This window comes from Pteronotus mesoamericanus, unplaced genomic scaffold (genome assembly GCF_021234165.1).
Source record: "Pteronotus mesoamericanus isolate MK-2021 breed Mesoamerican mustached bat unplaced genomic scaffold, CSHL_Meso_final contig_26, whole genome shotgun sequence".
NCBI classification, from domain to species: Eukaryota; Metazoa; Chordata; class Mammalia; order Chiroptera; family Mormoopidae; genus Pteronotus; species Pteronotus mesoamericanus.
Window position 1 is genome coordinate 7,336,520 of NW_026555109.1, and position 19,749 is coordinate 7,356,268.

Genomic DNA, 19,749 nt, shown 5'->3' on the forward strand with positions numbered 1-19,749 from the left:
TATTTTTATCTATTGAGGGTGGGTGGTGGGGGTGGTAGGGCAGGGGAAAGTGGTGGGGGAAAATGGAAACAAGTGTAATTGAACAATAAAAAATTAAAAAATAAAAATAAAATATATATTTTTTATCTATGTAAGATTTATATTTCCAATTTTGGTATAAAATTAATAGGCATAATATAAACTCATGACATAAATGAAAAAATTTTTTAAAAACTATAAATTTTAAAAAACAACTTCAAAGAAAAACACAGCATTTAGTTCAATAAAATAACAGCCCAGGAAAAGCATTTGTAACACAAATAACAAATAGTTTATACATAAAATATATCAAAAGCTATTCAAAATCATTGAGACAAAAGCACAAATAACCAAATAGAAATATGCTCAAATTATACAAATATTTAAATCACAATGAAGTCATGAAAATGGCTAAGGTCCAATAAAGATCTGAAATTACATTAAACAAATTTACAGAGTTTTTATTCAGATTGGCAAACACTTGTGGAGTTATATTGTAAAATATTGTTGATAATATAGGGAGTTTGGAATACTCATAAATGATAAGGGGTATGATATAGCAATAATTTTTGGAAAAACCATGAGTAATATCTGCTATTTTTAATGTAAAAATATTTTTACAAATGCAAAGGCACTTTTATGTAAATATTTTGTGATCATACCCTGAGGAATGACAAAAATTGAATAATAACAATAGAATAATGGTGCATGCATACATATATACTAAGAAACACCAAGTACTTAGTAATTCTACTTAATAAGATTACAGATACACTTCTGATACTAATGATAAAAAATGACAAATTATAAAACAATTTGGACTAGTAGTAATTATAAAAGAGAAAAATACTAGGGAGGAACCGAGAGGGCAGTGTTACAGGGTTTTGGAATTTCAGATCACATGGCCAGGGAAGGCCTGCTTTAGATGTGATTAGGTCAGATGATTTTTAAGTGCTATAAGGATAAGTAAAGTAAGAAATAGACATTGGATCATGTAAGGGAAGAATTGAAGTGTAACTAAAGTGGTTTAATAGAATTTACTGAGAAAGGGTCATTACAGCAAAAATCAGAAGTGATTGCTACACAAGATATATGGCTATTGGAGGGGCTGAGCACCATAGGTAAAATAAGGGTAAGTTCAAAGGCTCTGGTGGCTTAGAGAAGAGCAAGAGGACCAGTGTGGCTGGTGCTGGGAGACCAAAGAGGGAGAAAGAAAGATAACTCTTCAGAGAGCTAAGTGATGGGAATTGGGCAAATTGTGCCATTCTTGTAGGTAATTGAAAGTATTTTCTCTGTGGGAGATGAGAAGTAGTAGGAGAATTTTATAATATCTGACTTTTACTCCTGAAGATAAGTTTTTGGTAGGAACAGGGAAATAGAGGTTACTATAATAATCAACGGAAGAAAAGAAGGTGAACAGTATCAGGGTGGGAGCCATGGGTGTGAAAGCAGCAGTTAGATTCTGGACATTACTTACAGGCAGATCCATGAGAATGTTCTGATGAACTGTATGACGTGACTCAAGGATTTCAGTTTGTAACCTGAACGAAGAGAATAATGGAATCACCATTGACAGAAAGAGGAGAATTTGAGGAGCCAAACAGGGAGAGCAAATGCACATGGTTGTACATACTGGGCTCTGTGCAATTCCTTCCAGGACTGGAAGTGAGTGGGGAATAAAATATAGACCACATTCTCTCCATAACATGCACTTAGCTTGATTACTGTCGCCAGCATGCTTTTTTGACATGGTAATGCAGTTTGGCCTTCATTCAGCTAAAATTTTGATCTGCATTCAGTCAAAGAACTTTTCTAATCCCTAAAGAGGCATTGATATTTGAGCAGTATCCCTGAATGAAGACTTAGAGAGGAAAATCAGAAACTCAGTTTTGACACAGAGAATTTGAGATATCTATTAGACATGGGTGTGGAGTTGTGGAGTAGAATTGTGTGAAGGGCAAAGGTTATGTTAAAAGAAGTATTTAGTTATTAATAAGAAAGAGAGCAAAGGGAATTAGACATTGAGTTTAATAAATGGAGAGCATAAGCCACCTTCCAAGCCAGGAAGCTATAGCATTTACAGACTCATTCACACACTCCAGGGAACTGCCATTGAAAAGACTTAATCCTATGTGCACGGGAAATCTCCCCAGGGGCACGGCTCACACTCCAGTACCAGATTTTTGGGAGATGCAGAAGGAGGTGCTTGATCATAGAGGTCTGTCGTTCTGCTAAGAATTAAACCCATCAAAAAAGCTAGCAAAAGCTTGGGAAGTTGCTTTGTTATTTTGAAAAAGGACCTGATTCATCCCAAACCCAAGCTATTATAATCCCAGGGGAACAAAGATGCAAGCCCTTCCCCCCACCCTCTCTTTCCACCCTCTACTCTCTCTGTGACCTGTACAAACTTACCACATTCATCTATGTGTTCTCTCTCTCTCTCTCTCACCTGGGAGCTTTCAACCATGGGGGTGTACCATCTGGGGCCTAAAGCTGGCTGTGTGGGCTGTAAAGGACTAAGCATTAATATAAAAAACAAATTCTGGACACTGGCATTTGCTTTGGCCTTGAGGAAGACATGTGTCTTGCAGCCTTTCAAGGGCAGGCAAGTTCACTCAGGATTTGGGCAGACAGAAGAAAATTCACAGAGCTGTGAGGATGTCTGATATGCCTTTATTCAGGGGTGGAGAGATCCATGCACACTGAAAGCCACATGTCACACTGCAAGCCACATGTCGCACTGCAGGAAGTCCCAACTCCCTCCTATACTAAATGCACACAAAGCTGGCAGGTTGCCAAGATATTATACAACAGAGTATAATTCTGCTCATGTGGGCCCATACTTAAGGTTATATGAATACTGCTTAATCATAGTTGCCCAGACATCCAGGTGAAGGAGCCTCACTGACTCCTTTTTTCCTAAAATCTGCCACTTCAGGGTTCTTTACCTTATAATCTATGCGAGGGTGTCTTCCACAAATGTCCCTTGGAGAGGAGGGCAGAGCTCTGCACTCAAAAGCTGCAACAGCAGTACAAACTGCAACAACACACAACCAAAACACAAGTGCTACCACCCAAGACAGCAAGAACTCATAGCCATTCAGTGGTAAGGGATGCCCACCATTCTTGCAAGGGATTACCTGTCAGGCAATTGATAACATGGGTCTCAGAAGCTAATGCCTGTAGAACTTGGTTAACATTGTGATGGACATCTGAAATGCACACACAGCATTCAGCCCCTACTAGAATCACACTCTGCCTTGTGATTCAGTGAGCCATATGATTTTGTAAGGCTACTTTTCTCAAATGATACACTTCTTTAAGAGACTTAAGGAATCGTGTGTTGCATTCAGTGCACAAGTGGTGTGCAAAGCCAAAGCAGTTTTCTCCGTCTCAGTGACTATAGAAGTAGTTTAAGAAGAAAAAATGGCTAATGGGAAATACTACCAGGAAGTACACTTTATCTGGTGTTGTGCTTGAAACACTTCCCAATTGGTTGACTAGACTGCAAGAGATTTCTAAACTAGAACAGGTAAATAGGGCCATCCCCAGGTACAATGGCCAGTCCAATTTCTGGACAGGTAAGGCCATGCATGTGAGCCACACACCCAGAGGGCTCCAATGGGAACTGCAGCCTGTGCATCAGTCTGCACCTCCCAGGAATGCTTCAGAGTACAAGTCTGACACAAAACAGCTAGCATCCAGCTCACTTGGGTTTGTCCTTTGAGGTTCTCAATACAAAGGGGAGGTGATCCAGCCAGCTCCACAGCCTCAGCCATGAGCCACCCTGAGCCATGCCATATGGAGTAGCTGACTAATGACCTAGGCCAGTCATACTGCTGCTCTGCCCTGACGTAGTTGTCAATTCAGGTCACGTTCTGCAAGGGAGGTGCACTGTTCCATTGGTTATGTAACCAAGTCCAATATGAAACAGAAGCTGGAGAGATGTGCCATGGGAGGCCAGCAGACATGCTCAGGGAGATTTCAGTGCAGACTCAGCATGCTGATTGGTTAGCCACTGAGGCATAGGTGTGTACTCGGTTCTCTAAGGTGTTATTTGCATCCTCGGGGAGAAAAGACAAAGCAGTTATTGGAACTATCAGTGGCAAATCACTACCCTCAAGCAAGATACAAGCAAGTTTCTGGTCAGCTGATAAAACAGTGACTAGCAGAGGGGAGGTTCCTGGGTGCAAATACCACACCTTTCATGCCTCAGCTAGGGGTTCAATATCTATTTGCAACAATAGTGGAGAACTCATAGTGGGCCATAGGGATATCACAAAGGTGTCACAGAGAAGCATTTCATAGCCTGCTGGCCCTGGGTATGTTACCCGCTATACTGGAGGCCATGTCCTAATCACCCAGGGTACTATTTGAAAGTTTCTGTGCACCTCTTGTCCCCAAGGAGCAACAAGAACCACCCAACATATGTGGGAGGCATTTATTTCCTAAGGCCACATCCAAGTAGCCGTTTGCCTTCATTCCAGGCCCTCAGAGGTGGGCAAGTGAGTATTTCCTTATTTTCCCATGACTGATTTCAGTAAAGCATCCTTAGTCTGTACCTGCTGCTGAACTGGAGCTACAGTCCAGTGGAGTAACACTTCTACCAGAGCTGGTTCCCACCTCTGACACCTCTCATTTAAAGGACAGTCCACAAGTGTTTTGTCTAACCCCCCAGCGTAGGGGCGGTAGCTGTGGCACACAGGCCCTGCTTTAAGAGACCATTTTACCATTCAGTCATCCCAGCAGCTCGGGGGTGACAGGTCACATGGAACTTCTAGTCAGTCTGCATGTCTTAGGTCCCCTGATCACTTTCAATGATCAAGGGTCACCCATAGGCTGCACATAAATGCTCTAGTGCAGCTATCATCGCTTTCTGATCTGGGTAACATGCAGGGTATGCAGCCAACAGTCCAGGGGCCATGTCCATACATGTTATGGGATACTTATACCCTTCTGAACTAGGGAGGGTCCAATTACATCAACTTGCCACCTAATGAGCTGTACCTGTCCCAGCATCACCTCCCCAGTAGTTCCCACAGGCCATCTGGGGATGCTCTCACAAGCAGACAACACAGGTCTCACAGGCTTCCTGTACCTCTGTTAAGGTGACAGGTAACCTCCAACTTTTTATAGAGACCACATGGTCTTCTGTTCAGCATGTAAGAGGCCACTAGGAGATGTCTCTTCCTGACAGGCCCCAAGCACTGTTTCCAGCCATCTCACCTTGGCTAGTGTAACAGCGTCATCATTCCTGGGGGAAGCAAGGGGTGCATACCTGGTCACATGATGTACAGTGATTCGTTTCTGGTGGCCTAATTCCCATGGGCCTTGCCATGAGGCCTGCCCCCATAATGGCGTATGCATAGCCATCCATTTATTTGCATGCCATGTAGAGATCCATTATGCTAGCCCCTGGTACACTGCCCAACTACCTGTGCAAATAGGGGTGGTGTTTCATTGGCAGCCACAAGGCACACAACTCTCAGTTCAGTACACTGCCTACTCTGACTTGCTCCAGTATCAAACAAGATCCTGCCTGTGTCTGGTTGTATTGCCACAGCAGTCTATATAGCAGGCTGGCCCCTGCTGGACCCATAAGTATGCCATGCATCTGAAGGAATAGGTGCCTGCCCTTCATGGAAAGGCAGTACATTTCTAGCTTCCACTTCTACAGAGGCAGGAGCAGTACATTTTTCATCTACATAGGTAACAGGGCCCATCACTTCCTGCAATTTGGCCTGTATGCGGCTACTCCTTTGTTGCAGATGAGCCCCCACTTAGCCAACTGGATGTCTGAGCCATCCCACTGTAAGGCTTGGCCATCCAGGATCACACAGACCCTGCAATGGGGTAAATGGTCCTCATTGCCCGGGAGCAGTCTCTGTTATAGTCTCCATGGCCAAAAGGGCAGCATACATTGCTGCCAGCTGCTTTTCAATCAGGGAGTACCATACCTCTGCTCCTTTCCATAGCTGTGACCAGAACCCCAGGGGTTGGCATATCCATTCCAATTGCTGCTGCAGACCCCACCCAAAGCCTTCTTGGGTCACATGCACATCTTGCACACAGGGTCTTGCAGGATCCAGAGCATGCAAAGTCTGAGTACTTTTAATGCAGCATTTCACTCCTTGGAACTCTTGTTCCAAGGCTGGGGTCCAGTCTCAGCTCACTCCCTTTTTTACCAAAGCATGCAAGGGACAAACAAGTTGAGCAAGGTGGAGCATGACCACTCTCCAGTACCCCAGCAGGCCCAAAAATGTCTGGAGCTGTTTCACAGTAGTAGGGATAGGATATGCCTGAATTTTATCTATGATTTCATCAGGGATGACTTTTGTCTTACCCGACTAAATATCCCCCAATAATTTGACAGATAATCCAGGCCCTTGTAGTTTGACTTCATTGACTGCCCAGCCACATGACTTCAGGTGTGACAGCATTTGTAACCCTGTTTTCTTTAATCTGTAAGAGAATCACTAGTTATCAAAATGTCATTAATCTAATGGAAGAGGCACACTTCTGCAGGCTGTGGACACTGAACCAGGTCCTCTGCCACAAGCCCATGACAAATGTCCAGGCTGTGCATGTACCCTTGAAGGAGTACTATAAAAGTCCATTATTGGCCCATGTAAAGGCAAACTGATCTTGACTCTCCGGAGCAATATCAATGGAAAGAAAAGCATTTCCTAGATCAGCCACAAAGTGATAAGTTCCCAGCTCATTAGTTAGCCAGTTCATCAAGTCCACCAGAGGAGGGACCGCTGCATGTATTGGGGGAACAACCTTATTCAGCTCCCGGTAATCTACCATCATTCTCCATGTGCTATCTGGCTTCCTTACTGGCCACGTGGGGGAGTTAAAGGCATTGTGGGCAGCCCTAATTATCCCCACCTTTCCCAACTTTCCTACGGTTGCTGTAATTTCTTCATGGCCCCTGGGCAACCAATACTGCTTAACTGCCATCATCCATCTGGGGGACGGCAACTCAAGGGGCCGGGGAAGATAGTTAGCATGTCCCTGCAGAATGGCTTTTATCACTCACACCCTCAGGCAAAACTCTCAGCCACAATCTTTAGAGCACATCAATGCCCAGGGTATACTCAGGAATTGGGGACACATAAACAATATATTTATGGTGGAGCAAATGTCCAATACCCAGGGATGGCCACCCAGACTTCACTTTGACACCTTGCCCCCTGTAAACATCAGTAGAGGCCTCAGGCCCCAGGAACTTCTCAGGGTTTCCATACAGGATGGTCCATTCTGCCCCAGAGGCTACTAAAACCAGAACTTGCCGGACGTTTGCAGTGGACCAATGGATAGCCAATTCAATATATGGTCTCCGGTCACTGTCCATCCCCTGTAGACAGGTTCTTTGGCTTTAGCTCTATTCAAATGTCCAAAGGGTATCTACCCCCTCTTCTTGGGAGGTTGGCATAGCCAGGTGGTCTTCCAGCTGGATTGGACAGGCCTCTTAGGTTGCATCCCCAGGCTTCCGCCTCACCACCTTCTTCTTTTGGTGCGCCAGGATATTTTGGTCAGCTCACAGCTGTTTCCAAAGTTCTAATAAGTAGGTGTTTGGCTTCCTATCAATCTTAGTTCAATCTACTCCATCCCCTAAAATATCTGACCACATCTGTGTCCTGGTCACCTGCACAGGGGAGCTATTTGACTGTGAGACAGGGAAACCTTGGGAAAACATTGCATTCTTTTCGGCTGCCTGCAAGTCTTCGCCTCCCCCAGAGTTGCCACCATCATGGTGACATCATTAATACAACTGCCGACACATGGGGCCAGGATCGCCATGAGGGATCCAAAAAATGTAGAAGGGGCCCACATTCCTACCATAAAGCATTCATCATCAGGACCCTGAGTATTGGGATTGAACATAGACTGGTGCATCCCCAACTCCCACAGGATTTGCACTAAGTCGATATAGGACTCCCAGTTGCTGACAGTGTCTTGCATGTCTACTGCATCCACCCAGGCTATGCAAATAGTGGCCATGACCCATTCCAGCAGAGAATGAGAGTCCTGCCCCACTCTGCACTGCCAGCCTGCTGGGTATTCTGCAGCTGTTGGTGCAGGGAGGGATGAGTCGTCATGGAAGCTAATTTTTCCATCTCATTATCAGTGCACATGATACTATCCACCCGTAAGTTTCAAAGGCATAAGGGCCACATTGCTAAAGGCTCCCTGGCTTCTGCTGACACTGATTCACAAGATTGACCAGTTCGGCCTGTGTATAGGGGTGATAGGTTGTGTGTTCAACCATCTGGGTGGGCCCAGCTGGATTCCCCCCAGGCACAGCAGCTGCTGCAACTTCATTTTCTGTGCCACTACTGGGTGGGTCTGCAGGGAATTCGGTTCCTCCCCCTCGTCTTCCTCCAACTCATCCTCTATAACTGGGGAGGGGGATTACCATGATTCTGCCATCAGGATGTCTTCCTTCAGGGTACAGATCTTCACCTCCAAGACTTCTTATCTTTGTTGGGGTTCAGGTAACTTTTCTGCATTGCAAAGTGCATTCTCTGTCTCAGCTTGCAAAGCTGAAAGAAACACCCAGCCCATGGCCCCCAAGACTGCCTGGGCACTCAGTTTTTCCAGGGTTTTGCTTACCACACTCAGGGCCCTCTCTACCATGTCAGGTGCACCACTAACACCAAGCCAATGCTGAGGGGCAGCCCATGCTGCCCAGAGACTTGCCACCAGATACCATATACTGGTGACTGGCCACTCTTCCAGGCCCCGCTGTGGGGGCCCTGAAGGCTCCTCTATGTTCACACTGTACTGTGATGAATCCAGCAGATGGTGCGAAGTGTCTTGCAGCTTTTCAGGGCTGGTCAGGTTCACTCATAATTCAGGCAGATGGAAGGAAATTTTCAGAGCCCAGGGGGATGCCTGGCATGCCTTTATTCAGGGGTGGGGCCATCCACGTATGTCACACCGTGGGGACATGCACTATGGTGTATGCTTACGCCATATGCTAAATGCACACAAATCCAGCAGGTGCCAAGATATTGTATAAGAAAATGTGATTCTGTGCATGCAAACCTATTCAAGGTTATGTGAATATTACTTAATCATCGTTGCCTGAACATCCCGGTGAGGGAACCTGATTGAGGCCATTTTCCCTACAACACAGTTGGACTTTATCCATGGTGGGATAGAGATGGAAAATTGATAACCCAAGGGCAGAATTTGACCCAAATAAACCGTGCCACATCACAATCTCCCATGTGTTGGTCATGGAATGCTTTCCTCATGATTCCATGGAAAAGGCAGGTTTCCACGAGCAACATTTAGTGAGCCAGCAGGAGTGAGAGGAGCTGTGGTTTGTGGTAATAAAACTGCTCAATCTTCACTTTACTCATCTCTCCCCACCTCCCTGCAACTGCCTGCATTTCTCCAGTTTATCTTCTCTGTTTCTACAATGTGGGGCAAGAAACTAATTGGTGGCAGGAAACACAGTATGTGGGAAATGTGTGCATGCCCACTGATACTTTGGGTTTTTCTCCTAGCATGCAAAACCTGGGGTGAGGCCCAGGTTCCCTTCCCCATTCACAGCTTCTGCTTGCCCAGCCCATCAGGAAGAAAGGGGAATCTTTCTCAACTGAGGTGCCCAGCTGAGATGTGTGAAGTGTGGGCACACAGCTTCAGTCCCCTCTCATTTCCCTGCTCTATCCTGGTTTGCTCAGGTCCAGGGAGTTGCCAGCTGTCTTGCATCACTAACCCTAGCAGAGGTGTCCAACCTGCAGCACGTGAGCCTCATGCAACCCAGATGACTGTGAATGCGGCCCAGCACAAAATCATAAATTTACTTAAAACATTATGAGATTTTTTGTGTAATTACGTGTTACAATGTATTCAATGTATGGCCCAAGACAGCTCTCTTTCTTCCAGTGTGGTGCAGAGACGCCAAAAGGTTGGACACCATGCTAGAGCCTTAGGATGTGGCTGCAGTCAAGTGGCTTGTAGCGCTCATCTCCTGACCCCATCCACTATCCCATCTCCCCACCTCTGCACCTGACTGTATCTGGGTCCTGCCAAGCTGTGCATCCTCCAGCTCTTGCACCTCTTCACCTCCCCGTTAGGGGATGCCTGCCTCTGTGCATACTGGGGCCAGATTCAATTGGGGGGTGGGCAGCAGAGAAAGCCACTGGCTAGAGCTGCTGCTGCTGCCTAGATCTGCACCTAGCAACCACATGTTGCTAAAGAGGTAGAAGCCAGAGCCACAGCCAGAGTGCTCTTCTGGGGTTCACAGTCACTGCAGCACAACCTGGACCCTTGTAAATCCCAGTTTCCTGCAAACACAGCTGCTTGTCTATACTTCTAGGGCGCCAAGCTCCTAGTCTCCTTAATACATCTTCCAGTTATACCTAATAAGTAAAAAGCCTCAGATGCAAGTGCTCACAGAAATAAAAGGTTTATATTAACTAATCTTAATTAAGAGACTGACTATATGTTAAAATCTCCCTAGGGAAAAGGCCAACAGCATTTGTCCCAGGGCCTGGGGTTTTAATTTCTGTCTGGCTTGCTAGGCAAATTCTCAGGACAGCTTAACAAGAAATGATCCCTCCCCTCCTAGGGAAGTCTGCCTGGACATCATGAGGCTCCTTAAAGGACCAAAATTTGGGGGGATATGGTAGTCAGAGCAACAGGTTACTTGTCCAATTGTTAAAGGCCAGAGTTACAGAACATGTTTTTCACCCCCTTGTATAGACGGAGGCCATCAAAATCATTTGTGTGGGGTTAAATAAAACTCAATTGTCATTGCCCATTCAACACTGAGTGTTGGTAAGACTCCAAACCTGAACACAATTATATTGCCACTTTGGGAAGACCTTAACTCCTGGTATGAGAGGGTCAAGCCATGAGCCAAAGGATTCCACAGCTGACAAAAGGGTCACAGGCCAGCACCAGTTTTGTTCTGTGACCAGGGCTAGGGAGCATTGAGTACACTCACACCTCCCTCAGGTACCAAATATTTCCCTTTATTATGAGTATAAATGATTTGTCACCCTATCTTATGAGGATGAAGATTTATTTCCCTCTTTTACTATAATGAAATTTTTCTCTTCCCAAAGACAACAGGCAATACAATTTCTATCCACAGTACTTCAAGAGACCCCGTTTAGGTTGCATAATCACCAACTACCAGAAATTTAACTGTGGATTTCTTTTAAAAAATGGTTATAGATAATTGGCCTTATGAAACCAAAGTCTGCTTTTTATATGCAAATACTTGTTTTTCAAGAATACATATATGGAATATATTTTAAAATGCAAATTTCTTGAAGATGGATATTATCAAATAAAAAAGAAAACCCTTAGCCATCTGAACAAATCAATTTAAATTAGTTCAACTGTAACTTTCTAGATCAATGAGTTTTACTGCATAACACTTGTCTCATGGAATTATATCTCTAAAAAGTATAAGTGTATTTGCCAGGAAAGGAGCCTATATTCCTAAAAGTTATAGGATGTGTTTGCTAATCTAAGGAATCCTAATTCCCCACTTATAGCTGTCCAATGCAGAGTTGGAGTTTGGTCCTTTTCACTGTTAAAATGACAAGTATTTTACTTTATGTTTTTCTTCCTACTTCATCTCTCCAGAATTTGGGAATTCTTAATGAGTGAGTCATGATAGTATGTTTCATCACATAAATTCAATAAGACCAATTTCCAATTGTGGTTTTATTAACCAAGACTTTAACTGGAATGTAATGTCTCAGGAAGACATGCCAAGACTCTGGATGTCACCAGGAAATTTTAAGAAATTGAGGTTGACTTTCAAAGCTAACAAAAGCCCACTGCAGACATAACCTCGTACCTTGCTTGATCACATGCTTCATGGCAGGATTTCTAGGTAAAAGAGATTGTAAATACAAAACCTCAAGACTTTTGGAGGGACCTATAATTTGAGGAATTTACCTAAACTTCTAGGTATGGCATACAAAACCTAATGTCAACTGTGTAGCTTGGCTTCTTTGCCCTTGAGGGGTTAACTAAAGCTCAGTTAAAGATTTCTTGTAAAATTCCAGCAAAGCAGATTTACCCTATGAAAACAGAAGAAAGAACATAGAAAATAATGAACATAGCAAATCATAACCCAGCTTCTGATTTTGTAAGACTGTTAGTTGAGAAGACTTCCAAGTGAAAGACTTTTGCTGGAATAAAATTAAGCAATGTCAATTTGACAGATTCTCTTTCTTGTCAGTTGAACATCTCTGATAATATCATCAGGTGCTGAAGTAAATTCTTTATTACAGGTGCAACTTTAGAAAAAGGTTTGGTTCCCTGGGAGAATCAAGATGGCAGAGGAGTGACTGGAAGTCACACTGACCTCCTCCCAAGATCAACCTGGAATTACAACTAAATTATGGAGAAATCACCTGGAACAAACAATTGAACATAGTGAGAGAGGAACCTTATAACCTCAGACAGACAGAAAAATAAGCTTTAGCACAACCTAACTGGTAAGAAGTGAGGTAAGGACTCAAGAAAGAGGGCAGGGCACCCACAGGCAGCAGCACATGATGGATATTGAAAAGGCAAATTGTATTCCCCCTGAGAACAGTGGGGTCTAAACCATAAGTGGGGATCTCCAGCCTACAGCACCAGAGCCCAAAAAGTACACAGATAACAGCCAGCTGCAAAAAACGGCAGGGTTACACTCTGCCAGAGACATGCAGCTAGTGATGCAAAGAGCCGCTTAAAGGACAAATGCATAAATTTTTATTTGCAACCATTTGCCCTGGTCTCTGGAAAAGGCAGGTGCAGAGTAGGCTAGAAACACCTGAGGAGAGACTGAGGGAGAGATCTTCGGGAAAGAACTGAGAGAGTAGCTGGCAGAATCCCAGTGCTGACTCATTCCCCATGGGGCAGCAGCCATCTTGCTTAGGCAGACCATTCCCCTGAGTGGCAACAAAATGAGAGGACGTAATAAGCCTGCCCCAAGGAGGGACTCAGCCCTGCTGAGTACACAGAGTGGCAGCCACAGACAGCAGCTCCCTAGGTAAAGGGGGCACAGAGTGGTATAGAGACTCTTGAGGAGAGACTGGAGATGGAGACTTTGCAGAAAGAACAGAGAGAGTAGCTGGTGGGATCTCAGTGCTAACTCTTCTTGCATATGGCAGCAGCCATCTGGATCAGGCAGACCTCTCCCCTGAGTGGCAGCAGCCTGTAAGGATACAATAACCCTGCCCCCAGGAGGGACTCTGCCCTGCCCTGTGCTGTCTCTAGGCTGGCCTGCTGAGTGCAGAGTGACAAGATTAGCAGCTAAAGGAGACAGCCACAGACAGTAGATTCCTGGAAGTCTCCAACAGGCTGCTTAAAGTAAGATAGAGTCAACATCTGAAATTATCAGAGGCAGATCCAGAAAGAAAAAAAATAGCAGTCTCCTACCACAGAAGATCACACCACAAAGTCCGATGTCAACACAGATCAATTTAAGAAGCAGAAGCAAAAAAGAAGAGTCTCACTAATAATGGGAAGACAAAGACACACCCCCCAATCAAGGGGAAAGGAGGAATCCCCAGAAAGAGAACTAAATGAAATAGAGGCAAGTAAACTATCAGATATGGAGTTCCAAACAATGGTTCTCAGGAAGTTAAATGAGCTCAGTGAGTTCAAAGAGAGTTACCAAAAACTACAGGGAAACTGTGAGGAACTTACCCAAACTATATCAGCATGAAAAAGGACATAGAAACTATCAATGAGAGACAAGAAGAAATGAAGAATACAATTTCTGAATTGAAGAATACAGTAGAAGGAATCAAAATCAGGCTAGATGAAACAGAGGATCAAATCAGTGAACTGGAAGATAAGGTAGAAAAAAGCTCACAAAAAGAGCAAGAAAATGAAAAAAGACTCAGAAAGAATGAGGAGACATTGAGGGAAATGCCGGACAACCTGAAATGTAATACTGTCCATATGACAGGGATACCAGAAGGAGAAGAGGATGAGGAAGGGATAGAGAACCTGTTTGAAAAAGTAATGATGGAAATTTTTTCTATTTGAAGAAGAAAAGAAGTCACACAAGTCCAGGAAGCACAGAGGATTTCATTCAAGAGGCACCCATTGAGGCCCACTCCAAGACACATCATAATTAAAATGGCAAATATCAAAGACAAAGGGAGAATCCTAAAGGAAGCAAGGGGGAAACAGGTAGTAACATATCAAGGAACCCCGGTATGGCTAGCAGCTGATTTCTCAACAGAAACACTACAAGCCAAAAGGGTACGCTAAGAAATATTCCAAGTTATGGAAAGGAAAGGCATGCAACCAAGACTTCTCTACCCAGCAGGGCTCTCAATTAAAATGGAAGGTGAAATAAGGAGTTTCCCAGACAAATGGCTAAAAGAATACACCTCCACCAAACCAGCATTGCAAAATATTCTAAAGGGACTGCTTTAAGAAGGTGAAGAAAAAGAGTCTATGAATACTCAGTTCCTTTCACAGTGACTAATACTTGATATTACCAATATTTTTAATACTTAGTAAACTGATTGTGCCAAAGGTGTGTTATTTTAATTGTTCCTTTATTATTTGTTGAAACTAAGCCTTTTTTTGCATATTTTTTGCCTATTTCTATTTTTTTAAAAACTTTAAATGAACTTACGGTATTCTTTATCCATTTTTTGATTAAATGTTTGCAGAATCTTTTCCCTTAAAAAAAAACCAAAAAACTATTAACCGTTTTTTAGATATGTTACAAATAGTTTCCTACTCTTTATGTGCCCTTTAACTTCTTTTATATGTATATTATTATATATTCTTAAATGTTTAACATGGTCATATTGTCAATATTTTAGTTAATACTTTCTGAGTTTGAATATTGTATTTTGGGGTAAGAAAAATATTATTTTGTATTTTCTCCTAAAACTCCTTAGATTTTACATATTGATTTTTAACTCACCTGAATATTTTTTGTATAATGTGTGTAAAAGAGCTCTATATTTGTTTTATCTCAAGTAATAGTGGTCCAAGCACCTTATTTGTTGAATAAGCCTTATTTTCCCCCATTGATTTGAAATATCAGTTGAATATTATACTGCATTGTTAGACTGTATACCTTTATTTCTAGAATGCTCATTTTATTTCATTGATCTACTTGATTATTTCAGTGCTGGTGTCATGTTGTTTCCATTGCTGAGACTTTATAATGGATTTAAATTTGTTAATATTTTATAATGGATCTTAACATTTAAAATAAATAAATAAATAAAATCAATTTGCTTTTAAAGAAAGAAAGAAAGAAGGAACTCCTACTTTTTGCAACAACATGGATGCAACTGGAGGATAATATGCTAAGTGAAATAAGCCAGTTGGTGAAAGACTAATACCATATATTTCACCTATAAGTGGAATATATCCAACAAAATAAACTAAAAAACAAATAAACTACAGGCAAGGGAACATGGAACAGACTGAAAGTGACTAGAGGGGATGAGGAAAGAGGACAATGGTGGAAAGAAGAAGGGACTGGACAAAGAGCATGTATGAATGACCCATGGACATGGACAACAGAGTGGGAATTGACTGTAGGAACGGGAAGGTGGAGTGGGATGGGTGGAGGAGAGCAAAGGGGGAAAAATTGAGATGACTGTAATAGAATAAACGTGATTCAAAAATTTAAAAAAAGGAAAAAGTTTTGGTTCCCAATAATTCTTAGTCCAAAAATGGGAGAAAAAATTAAAACATTAAGTTGGATGGTTGAAGAAAGCTAGAACTCAAGAACCAATTCAGTTTACAAGTGAAAACAAAATTCTAAAGACAATTAATTATACTAGCATCTAATATCCTCAATTGGGCAATGTGATTCCCATGGAGACACAGTTTTTCTTTGAAATCACACTAATTTTCATTGAAGAGTCTGCATTAATACCAGTTTTAATTTGGCCAGATTATTTGCATAAGTACAAGAATAGCAATCCGTTACATAGTCTTTTAAGACCCACAGTTCTCCAGAGCGTGGGGATCTTTGTGTTTCCCTGAACATAATTTGAATTAAGTATGGTAAACAAGAGGAAACAAGGACAGCACACCTTTCTCCAGAAAAGCAACTCCTCCACCCTAATCTGGGACACTATAAAGTTAGTTTTTCCCTCTCTCACCTGAATTTTTACCCCTCAATAGAATTTTGCTATAATTCTTCTCAATTTGGGGCTATGCCTTTTAACATTCATGACAAAATATTTACCTCCAGACTTTAAAAAGAATGGCAGCTTGTCCAACATTGTCATCATCTAGACATCCTATATGCCACCTGGCAGCAACTGCTGACTGACCTGGATTTTGCAAAATCCCTTTTCATTACATGGATACTCTCCTGCACTTTTGTTCCTTTCTTCCTTTAGAGATAGTAAGAACCTCTGGGCTTTGGAATAGACAGGATTATATCATGTGACAGCAAGAAGCAGCTACAGAAGATGAGACCTTCATCCATTTATGATTGTAAGATTACAAGGCTCAAGGTCTTGGGGGTGGGGGGATGTTACTGTACATAGTTAACTAGTTTATTAATAAGAAAGAGAACAAAGGAAGTTAGACACTGAGTTTAATAAATAGTGGAGCATAAGCCTGCTTGCCTAGCCAGGAAGCTATAGCATTTGCATGCTCCAGAGGACTGCCACCAAGGAGAATTAATACTAGGAGCACAGAAAATATCTCCAGGAGCACCACTCACTCTCCACTATCTGATTATTGGGGGACTTTGGGGCAGATGCTTGACCAAAGAGGCCTGTCAGTCTACCTAGGGGGTAGACCCATCAAAAAGCTTGCAAAATCTTAGGAGGTTGATTGGTTGTTTTGGAAAAGCATCTGGTTCATCCAAAACTCAAGATAATAAAATCCCACAGGAACATAGACTTACCCACAGTCTCCCCATTTATCTATGCATTCTTGCTCTTGCTTGGGAGCTTGTGACCATGTGGGTCTAGTAGTTACTGGGGCCCAGACCATAACACATGAGTTCCAAAAGACTAAGCCTCAGTGTGGCACAGGATCTCTGAACATTGACTGTTGTTTCTGGCCCTGATTTTTCATGGCTGGATAGACAGAGATGGGGCATTGGAGGGACATCCTTTTGATTTTGCTTCCCAAATAAATCTCACAACCAGATCTCATTTTCTTTTATGAATCTCTGAGAATGCTTTTTCTTGTGACACTGCAAGAACACGACTTCCACTGGCAACAGTTAGAAATATGAAATGTATAAAATTGGTGCTTCTCAGAATAAAATCTTATGATGATACAAGTTCACCAAGAGAGTGAATTTATAAAGAGCTCAAGGACATCAAGGTTAATCTCTGTGGCCCCCAAATATTTAGAGCTAAGGGAATGAGGAAAGAGCAAAAGATACTGAGAAAGACAGGCCTCTTAACATACAAAGTATATACTAACACCTAGGAAGTCTGCATGAGAACATGGTTTCTCATTTAGATGGTACATAAAGTGTTAATTTCAAATCACTTGGGTACAATGTGAATGGATTATGGCCTTTTAAAAAAATTACTTTATGGGATATAAATTGAGAACCAAGCCATGTGAATTTTATTGGTATATTACTTAACATTGTTTTTAACGTACTATAAGATTAATAAAAATTAGGAGAAAATTATTTAAACTTCATGAAATAAACCAGTAGCAGATAAGAAGATAACAGGTTCTTTTTAACATACACACACACACACACACACACACACATTTTGAAACAATGGGTTGTAGCATCTGAACTAAACTTTGTAACATTATAAGATCTGGCTTAAGGATGAAGAATTGATGTAAGAAGATATTACCAAAACTTCCTGCACAAAGTGCTGTGTCAAACAGATCTTTTCACATCTCCCAAGAACCAAAGTCAACATTACATGTATAATGAAGGAGAAATGATTCTATGAAAGTTAATATTGAGACACAAATAACATTTCAAAAATCATAACCAAAAGTGTAAAAAGAGGAAATTAATATCTTATAAATATCTATCTCCCCAGAAGTAAGAGCTTATTCAGAATGAATCTAGTGAACATGTATTCATCATCATTGCTATACACCTGACAACCTCCTTCCCAAAACTACATAAAAATGTTTTATATACATAAATATATATCGAGAAAGTATTTTTTCTGATAGCAAGAATGATTATAAATTTCATATATATTATAGAAAGTACTTTAACTATAAGTTCTGTCTAGTTAGACCAAAGATGTATTAACTAAGGAAAACCAGATTCCTGACACTTACATAAAATATAGAAGGAAAGAATATTTCTTATGTAAATATACATTAAGGTTTAAGGTATTGCAGGTGGATGTTTGTATTGTAGAAACTATGGAATTATAAGTTAAATTTTTATTTATATTTTAAGCAAACATGTTTAGAAAACATGTATCTCATGTGACCTTGATTGGTTAGCTCAGAAGCTATATGAAGGTCAAAAATATTCCCACAGCCCAAGGTATTTGTGTAGACCCTGTTTACAAAAGGAACAAGAATACTAACTTAATTAGTCTCTAACCATAAACTCTATAAGGAAAGGGAAATTAATAACATTACTACAGCTTAATCTAATAAACACAATAAACTGACAAACAAAACAGAAACAGAGGCATGGATTCATGTAACTGACAGCTTTCAGAAGAGAGGGGGTTGGGGGAAGGGATGAAGAAAATGAAAGGATTAACCAAATAGCATAGATACATAACATATAGCACAAAAAACTGTGTGGTGACATGCAGAGGGAGAGAGGGGAATAGGTTAGGTGGAAGTGGGCAACGGTGGGAAAATGGGATCAAAATGAAACTTTACTTGGGGGCAATGGGTGCATGATGTAGTGTGCAGATGTTGTTTTATTGAGTTGCACACTTGAAACCTATATAGTTTAGTGAACCAATGCCACCCTGATAAATTCAATATAAATAAAATAAAATAGTAAAAATAAAAATAATATTACAACAGTTTAAGTTAATAAAGGAGATGCTCAAAGTTTTTAAAAGATTTCTCTAATATTGGCAACCCTTGGCACAGGAGTTATAACTAGGTCCCAGCCCCCAAATCATATAATATGTCTTGTGATATCTGACCAACATTGTCTGTACATCGTGGTCACACTCTTAAACATGATACATAATTTTGAGTGGCATTTACCTAATTTCTAAAATCAAATTCCACTCCTAAAGTAAGATTTCTCATCAATGATACAATTTAATGAAGACAATTGTAATTGAACAACCAAAAAAAAATTTTAAAAAGTAGGAATAGGTAGTTAGAGAATAGCAATGGGTGTAAAATACTGCATAGGGAATAGAGTACCAAAGATCATATATGCATGACCCATGGACATAGACAATGGTGTGGTGATTATTTGAGGGAGCGGGAGGGTTTGGGGAGAGGGAAGTAAAGGGGGAAAAAACTGGAGAAACAGTAATAGCATAAACAATAAAATATAATTTAAAAAAAGAAAAAATATTCTGAAAGCAATTAAATATGAATAGACCTGAGTTATTTTGGCAGATATTAACATTTCAACTTTCAAGGTTTAAATATAGGATGTTCAACAAGCTTTTGACCTTGTGTGTCCTGATACACTTGATAAAAAAAAATTACTAAAACCATACAGTTGCTATTTGTATTATTCCACATTTATTGTGCAGTTTCCTACACTTTACAGATTAGAGCATTGTTCTGAATGGCACCCAAGTGACTCAGTAGAGGTAATTTATCTACATT